The following is a 9,379-nucleotide window of genomic DNA, read 5'->3' as shown; positions in this document are numbered from 1 at the left end:
CTTGAGGGGGCTAAACACCCTTTCCTCATTCTGACTGACCATCGTAACCTGGAGTACATCCGGGCAGCGAGGAGACTGAACCCTCGTCAGGCTAGGTGGGCCATGTTTCTTGCCCGGTTTGTATTTAAGCTCACGTATATACCAGGGTCACAGAAAGTGAAGGCAGACGCCCTGTCCCGGCGATATGACACAGAGGAGAGGTCCATTGAGCACACTCCCATACTTCTGGAGTCTTGTCTAGTGGCACCGGTGGTGTGGGAGGTCGATGCGGAGATCGAGCAGGCGTTACGTACAGACCCTACTCCTCCTGAGTGTCCAGAGGGGCGGAAGTACGTGCCGCTCGAGGTCCGTGATCGACTGATATATTGGGCTCACACGTCACCCTCCTCTGGTCATCCGGGTATTGGTCGAACGGTGCACTGCCTTAGCGGGAAGTACTGGTGGCCCACCTTGGCTAAGGACGTGAGGGTTTACGTTTCTTCCTGTTCGGTGTGCGCTCAGTGTAAGGCGCCTAGACACCTGCCCAGAGGGAAGTTACAACCTCTACCCGTTCCACAACGGCCGTGGTCTCACCTATCGGTGGATTTTGTCACGGACCTTCCCCCCTCCCAGGGGAATACCACGATTTTGGTCGTTGTGGATCGGTTTTCTAAGGCCTGCCGTCTCATTCGGATGCCAGGTCTCCCTACAGCCCTACAAACGGCCGACGCCTTGTTTACCCACGTCTTCCGGCACTACGGGGTGCCTGAGGATATAGTGTCTGATCGGGGTCCCCAGTTCACCTCTAGAGTCTGGAGGGCGTTTATGGAATGTTTGGGGTCTCGATTAGCCTTACCTCAGGTTTTCACCCTGAGAGTAATGGGCAGGTGGAGAGAGTAAACCAGGATGTGGGTAGGTTTCTGAGGTCCTATTGCCAGGACCGGCAGGAGGAGTGGTCGGGGTATATCCCCTGGGCAGAGATAGCCCAAAACTCACTTCGCCACTCCTCCACTAATCTTACTCCTTTTCAGTGTGTGTTGGGGTATCAGCCGGTTCTGGCACCCTGGCATCAGAGCCAGATCGAGGCTCCTGCGGTGGATGAGTGGTTTCGGCGCTCGGAGGAGACATGGAACGCTGCGCATGTCCATCTGCAGCGGGCTATCAGTAGGCATAAGGCGAGCGCCGATCGCCACCGCAGTGAGGGTCCAGTTTATGCATCTGGAGATCGGGTCTGGCTCTCGACTCGAAACCTGCCCCTTCGCCTGCCCTGCCGGAAGCTGGGTCGGCGGTTTGTGGGGCCATTTAAAGTCCTGAGGAGATTGAATGAGGTATGTTATAGGTTAAAACTGCCCATAAATTACCGCATTAACCCCTTGTTCCATGTGTCTCTCCTCAGGCCAGTGGTAGCTGGTCCACTCCAGGAGAATGAGATACGAGAGGCTCCTCCGCCCCCACTAGACATCGAAGGGGCTCCGGCGTACTCAGTCCGTTCCATCGTGGATTCGAGACGTCGGATGGGGGGTCTGCAGTATCTCGTGAAGTGGGAGGGGTACGGTCCGGAGGAACGGTGCTGGGTCCCTAGGAGGGACATCCTAGATCCCTCCCTGTTGACGGAGTTCCACCGGAGTCATCCGACACGCCCTGCTCCGCGTCCTCCTGCCGTCCCCGAGGCCGGGGTCGGCCCACGGCTGGAGCCGCGCGTCAAGGGGGGGGGGTACTGTCACGGATTCTGCCGAGGCTGCTCCTCCTCCTTGCTCGGGCAGGCTTCGGCGTTCGTCGTCCCCGGAGTACTAGCTACTGCCGATCGATGTTTCGGTGTTTGTCTTGTTCTGTCTTGAGTGGTTACACCTGTTCGCTATTATGTTTGATTGTAGTCCCTATATTTACCCATGTCTCTCGTTTGGTATTGTGTGTTATTGTTTGTGTCTAGGCTGTATCGGCATTGCTGTTTTGACGTATACGTGTATTTGTTTTTCCTCCCTGTTTAGGAGGTTTTGTATGTTATTTACTATTAGTAAAGTACGTCTGCTAGTATCTCTGTGTCCTGCACTTGACCTCACTCACCGCATACACGTCGCCTCTTGACACCATCCATGGTACCATGACGTCGTAGACGGCCTTTGCTGGATCCTGCTGCCGTTTCTTTAAGTCATCCACCCGCTGCATAATGTTAGTGTCCAAAGGATCCTCAGCAGTCTTCCTCTTCCGGCCATTGGAGCTGGGTCGGGGAGATGGGGCGGATGTTGATGAAGTTTCAGGGCAGAGAACAAGGATGCACCTGGACGGTGCATTAGGTGTTGGTGAGAAAAATAAAGGTGCCGGGGAGGTAATGAACCAGGCCGGGGAGAGAGCTGAGGAACCAAAGTGTTATGTTTGGGGCAAATCCAATACACCACTCTCCACATTTTCAAGCATAGTGGTGGCTGCATCATGTTATGGGTATGCTTGTAATCATTAAGGACTGGGGAGTTTTTCAGGGTAAAAAATAAATGGAATGGTGCTAAGCACAGGCAAAATCCTAAAGGAAAACCTGGTTCAGTCTGCTTTCCACCAGACACTGGGAGATGAATTCACCTTTCAGCAGGACAATAACCTAAAACACACCGCCAAATCTACAAGTTGCTTACGAAGAAGACAGTGAATGTTCCTGAGTGGCTGAGTTACAGTTTTGACTTAAATCTACATGAAAATATATGGCAAGACCTGAAAATGATTGTCTAGCAATGATCACCAACCAATTTGACAGAGCTTGAAGAATTTTGAAAAGAATAATGGCCAAATGTTGCACAATGAAGTTGTGGAAAGCTCTTAGAGTCTTACCCAGAAGGACTCACAGCTGTAATCGCTGTCAAATGTGCTTCTACAAAGTACTGACTCAGGGGTGTAAATACTTATTTAAATGAGATATTTATGTATTTCATTTTCAATAAATGTGCAAAAACGTCTAAAAACATGTTTCCACTTTGTCATTATGGGGTATTGTGTGTAAATGGGTGAGAAAAAATTATATTGAATCAATTTTGAATTCAGGGTTTAACACAACAAAATGTGGAACAAGTCAAGGGGTATGAATACTTTCTGAAGGCACTGTACTTGTAACACCCTGGCTCTGGGACTCTATATGTTGAGCCAGGGTGTGTTCTTTCTATGTGGTGTATTTCTAGGTTGGGAGTTCTAGTTTGTTTATTTCTATGTTGGCCTGAGTGACTCCCAATCAGAGGCAACGAGTGTCAGCTGTGGCTGGTTGTCTCTGATTGGGAGCCATATTTAAACTGTCTGTTTTTCCCTTTGTGTTTGTGGGTTCTTGTTCCGTGTTGGTCTATGTTACCTAGGACGTTACGAGTCGTTTGTTGTTTTTGTTTACTGTCCGTGTTTATCGCTAATGATAAATAAACATGTTCGTTCATCACGCTGCGCCTTGGTCCTCCTCTCTTAACGACGATCGTGACAGAAGAACCCACCATACAAGGACCAAGCAGCGTGTCCAGGAGCAGGCAGACTGGACATGGGAGGAAGCACCGGGAAAGGAGATGGAGAGGTTGGCGATGGCCCAGGTGGGCAAATCGTGGTCCTGGGAGGACATGCTCGGGGGCAAAGGGCCATGGGCTAGGATTAAGGCCCTGGCGAGAGAGGAGCAGCGGCGTCAGCAGTGTCATCGTCGGACGGACGAGAGGCAACCCCAAAAAATGTTTGGGGGGGGGCACATGGCATGGGCGGCTGGGCAGCAGGAGGCTGCCACAGGGCGATTTGGAGAGGAGGCCACCGGGTTTGGGGGGCCAGAAGGCAGGTTGGCGGAGCCTGGATGGAGAGCAGAGCCAACTCCCCGTACTCAGGCATGGCAGCATGAGACTGGTCAGGTTCCGGGGTATGCGGAGCTGCGTACTGTGCCACGAGTGGTCCGGCATAGTCCGGTACGTCCTGTGCGAGCACCCCGCACGTGTTGTGCGAAGGTGGGCATGCAGCCAGGACGGAGTGTGCCGGCTCAGCGCTCGTGGCCTCCAGTGCCTCTCCTCGGTCCCGGATATCCTGCGCCAGTGTCACGTGCTGTTATGCCAGTACGGGTACACAGCCCTGTATGTCCTGTGCTGATGCCTCACACAGAGTGTGTGAAGGTAGGCATTCAGCCAGGACGGGTTGTGGCAGCTCTTCACTCCAGGTCTCCTATCCGTCTCCACAGCCCGGCCCGGCCTGTCCCTGCTCCACACACCAAGCCTACGGTGTGCGTCGCCAGCCCGGTCCGGCCTGTCCCTGCTCCTCGCACCAAGCCTACGGTGTGCGTCGCCAGCCCGGTCCGGCCTGTCCCTGCTCCTCGCACCAAGCCTACGGTGTGCGTCGCCAGCCCGGCCCGGCCTGTCCCTGCTCCACGCACCAAGCCTACGGTGTGCGTCGCCAGCCCGGTCCGGCCTGTCCCTGCTCCTCGCACCAAGCCTACGGTGTGCGTCGCCAGCCCGGTCCGGCCTGTGCCTACTCCACGCACCAAGCCAGGGGTGCGCATCGTCAGCCCGGTCCGGCCTGTCCCTGCTCCTCGCACCAAGCCTACGGGGTGCGTCGCCAGCCCGGTCCGGTCTGTCCCTGCTCCTCGCACCAAGCCTACGGTGTGCGTCGCCAGCCCGGTCCGGCCTGTCCCTGCTCCACGCACCAAGCCTACGGTGTGCGTCGCCAGCCCGGTCCGGCCTGTCCCTGCTCCTCGCACCAAGCCTACGGTGTGCGTCGCCAGCCCGGTCCGGCCTGTTCCTACTCCACGCACCAAGCCAGGGGTGCGCATCGTCAGCCCGGTCCGGCCTGTCCCTGCTCCTCGCACCAAGCCTACGGTGTGCGTCGCCAGCCCGGTCCGGCCTGTTCCTACTCCACGCACCAAGCCAGGGGTGCGCATCGTCAGCCCGGTCCGGCCCGTTCCTACTCCACGCACCAAGCCAGGGGTGCGAGTCGTCAGCCCGGTTCGGCCCGTTCCTACTCCACGCACCAAGCCAGGGGTGCGAGTCGTCAGCCCGGTCCGGCCCGTTCCGGCTCCACGCACCAAGCCAGGGGTGCGCGTCGTCAGTCCAGCACAACCCGTGCCTGGGTCACCGGTGCCTGGTAAGGTACCGGTCAACTGCTCCACTACGGAGCTGAAGCTAGCCGCTCCTGCTACGTCCAGTTCAGCTCCAGCCAGCGGGGCCAGACCGGACCAGGGGCGCTATGGGGGGTTTATTGGAGGGTGGTGGGCAAGGCCGGAGCCAGAACCGCCGCCGAGGAGGAATGCCCACCCAGCCCTCCCCTGTTTTGCTCTAGTGGAGGCGCGGTCGCAGTCCGCGCCTTTAGGGGGACGGGGTACTGTAACACCCTGGCTCTGGGACTCTATATGTTGAGCCAGGGTGTGTTCTTTCTATGTGATGTATTTCTAGGTTGGGAGTTCTAGTTTGTTTATTTCTATGTTGGCCTGAGTGACTCCCAATCAGAGGCAACGAGTGTCAGCTGTGGCTGGTTGTCTCTGATTGGGAGCCATATTTAAACTGTCTGTTTTTCCCTTTGTGTTTGTGGGTTCTTGTTCCGTGTTGGTCTATGTTCCCTGGGACGTTACGAGTCGTTTGTTGTTTTTGTTTACTGTCCGTGTTTATCGCTAATGATAAATAAACATGTTCGTTCATCACGCTGCGCCTTGGTCCTCCTCTCTTAACGACGATCGTGACAGTACTGTATTATGATATTTTCTTCCAGTCCAGTGCCTGCTGCTCAAAGGGAGATTTCCTTCTTGGAGGACATTACACTCCTCATCCAGCCATTTCAAAATGTCTTCCTATAGTATACTGTATCTTGCCAAAGTGTTGCTCTGTGGAGTGGTATTCAGCCAGCCATACAGTTCAGTGCCGGTCTCTCCATCTAAGATCAAAAACATTTTACAAATAGTGCTTTATAACTGAAAGATGTAATGGCTTGTCAAGTCAACCATCCTAGTCAATACCACACATCACATTTTGGAAAAGAGAGAGAAAGAGAAAGTGTGAGAGATTATCAAAATGTGGAAGACCATAGACAGCGCCTCATTTTATGAAACCACTGACGGCATCACTGGAACTATGTTCTGTATTCTTGAGAAGACTCTTGTTGTATGTTTGTTAAGTGAAAGCCAGGATGTTGGGCGAGCCCCCCCATTGATGGCCTAAAATAGTAATGTGCAGCGCTGCAAAGCAGAATCCTCTCGCTCATCCATTAGCTGCTGTCACCTGGGTTTATGTTAAAGAGAAATACCTCTCCAAGCAGATTACATTTAGTCCATACAAGAAGACGAAACGTGTTTTACAGTCATCCATTCTCTGCAGGGTCACAATGACCTCACTCACTCTGACTTAGGCAAGACATCACTTAGCTATTTGTCATGTGTTATAGGTAGAGAAAGGCCAATTGTAAATGCTTAATGGTACAGTATATAAGAGCATTGTCGAAGATAACAGAGTATTATAACATTAAGTAGATGACAAAGAAGAAATACAAAATGAAGTTGGGAAACCAGCTGTAAAAACATAATTGAAACAGACAAGGCCAGAAAAAAAAAACTTCACTAGAGTTGGATAATTTGTTTATGACTTGTCAAGGGCTTTTCACCATAACATATCAACCTGCGACTTGGATTTGGGGAGCCAGTTCAAATAAACTATTACACCACCATTCTTGTGCTCCAGGCTCTGGGCTGCATTTAATGGAGCATCCTGACAAAAATAACCAAAATCTAAACACTCGCTACATGGCATTTTACCTAAGAACAATAATGGTTTCAGCTCTTTTGTCAGTTCGGTTAGCTTAGGATTTTCTCTTTAGTTTCACATTCAACATTTGATTTCACGCCACATACTCATAGCTTCAGTGCCTACACTTTGACAGTCTATATAACTTCATGTCTGTAGTGCCCCGAGATGTTGAAGAAGGCATAGCTTAAACCAAAAAATATTCCTTTCCTGACATACAAAACATTTTTCAAACTCTCTGCTTCCTGTCTCTCCAATATCTACAGCAGGAGTAGAACCAGATCCGTTTGGCTCAGAGCAGTTACTGCTTCAGTATTGATATACTGTAAGTGAGAAAAAAAGCATGATGCTATCTGAACTCAGTCCAACTTCAGCCTTACTTATCTTGGACTAGTTTTCATGAGGAAAATTCTGCATACCAGACAGGGCCCATTCACAGACAATGGGTTTATTCTATCCCAAGAATTTAGTGTGTGCTGCTGTCTCATTTTATAGATCCCTTAATTCTGTTTAGTCTTGCAATATAACTCAATAAGCAATACCACCAGAGACCAATATAAATGTTTAATATCCAGCCATTTCAAATAATATAATTAGCAACATCCTGACAAATAAACTTTCTGAAGAATGCTGTGGGATTGCACTGCTCAATCCTTGGTACCATCTCCAGGCAATCATCAGCAATGACAGTAAGACATGTTACCAAGACATTCCTTAGCACAATAATTATGGATACATCTATCACCAGCCATTTACACTAATGTCAGCCATTTCTGAGTCAGTTCAGTTTAATTTACAAAATGAAACATGACTGAACTATCTATCTCAACTAACTGGTCAACAACACAAAAGCATTAAGACAATAGTCCAGTCAAATTCTGATTGTTGCTTTTACAAGGTGTATGAAGTGCTACATACTTTATTTATTACACATTGATGAATATCATCTGTGTGCATAAATGAAAGCGAAACATTGACCTATTTTCATCCAGTTTAGCCATGGCTTAGCATGGCCCCTTCTCTGTGAACTTGAGCATGGAACAAAGCAGGGAGTAAATGGCTGCCAGGCTGTGGGGATTAGGCACGGCACAAGCCACAGTCCCTCTAATAAAAACACTCCACACTGTTAATGTAACACATTTGGAGGGTCACAGCTCCCTGGTGTGGGTGCCTGGGATTACTGGATGTCCATGAGCCTCTAGGCACCCACAGGGGCCCTTCAGAGGTTTCTCTGGATATTAATGACAAACTCCCTTGTGTAAGAGATCAGACATCAAAACTACTACCAGGTGCAGCTGGCCTCCATACATGAGTGAGCAGGATTGACAGGGGTGAGTGGGCAAAAAACTCCACTTCTATATTATAACACCAACAGATGGCTTTCTCTCTAGGCTTCCACTCTTACCTTTGGATGGACCTGGTCAAGACTAGAGAAGAGTTAGCGTGTGAGTGATGAGTGTGTGTTTACATAATAATAATAATATGCCATTTAGCAGACGCTTTTATCCAAAGCGACTTACAGTCATGTGTGCATACATTTTTATGTATGGGTGGTCCCGGGGATCGAACCCACTACCCTGGGGTTACAAGCGCCATGCTCTACCAATTGAGCTACAATTGAGTGTGAGAGAGTGAGTGAAAGAAAGAGGAGGGGGTGGTGCTGCATAAATATTAGGGCTGTCAAGTGATACATGTTTAATTTAGTTAATCGCAGGATTTGCTGTGATTAATCGCAAATTCAGAATTTGCTCAAATTGAGCTGTAATTTAAGATTTTGTATACAAAAAGCATTACAAGAATATTGATGTCTTGATTATGTCCAAGGTAAATTGATAAATAATTTTTTTAACCTCAATGTCAACTTGTTTTGACATGGCATTGTTGTTTTTACAGTAGCTGTATAGATTCTGTATGTTGGATGTTTTCAGTGTATTTTGAACACTTTCAGACAATGCAATTAATCACAAAAAATGTGTTCACAAAAATTACAAAAAGGTAAACTCGAGTTAACTGATTAACCCGACAGCCCTAATAAATACAGTGCCTTCACAAAGTATTCACACCCCTTTACTTTTTCCACATTTTGTTGAGTTACAGCCTGAATTTAAAATTGGTTAAATTGAGATTTTTTTTGTCACTGGCCTACACACAATATCCCATAATGACAATGTGGAATTATGTTTTTCAATTTTTTAAACAAATTAATTACAAATGAAAAGCTGAAATGTCTTGAGTCAATAAGTATTGAACCCCTTTGTTATGGCAAGGCTAAATAAGTTCAGGAGTAAAAATGTGCTTAACAAGTCACATAATAAGTTGCACAGACTCACTCTGTGTGCAATAATAGTGTGTAACGTTTGTACTTATTATCTGTATGGTCCCTCAGTTGAGCACTGAATTTCAAACAAAGATTCAACCACACAGACCAGGGAGGATTTCCAATACCTCACAAAGATGTGCGCCTATTGGCAGATTGGTAAGAAAAATAGGAAAAAAAGCAGACAATGAAAATCCCTTTGAGCATGGTGAAGTTATTAATGACCAGTGGTGTAAAGTACTTAAGTAAAAGTACTTTAAGATACTACTTAAGTCGTTTTTTGGGGTGTCTGTACTTTACTATTTATATTTTGCACTACTTTTACTTCACTACATTCCTTAAGAATTGTACTTTTTACTCC

This window comes from Coregonus clupeaformis, chromosome 19 (genome assembly GCF_020615455.1).
Source record: "Coregonus clupeaformis isolate EN_2021a chromosome 19, ASM2061545v1, whole genome shotgun sequence".
In the NCBI taxonomy this organism is placed as follows: domain Eukaryota; kingdom Metazoa; phylum Chordata; class Actinopteri; order Salmoniformes; family Salmonidae; genus Coregonus; species Coregonus clupeaformis.
Note: the sequence above shows the minus strand (reverse complement) of the source record.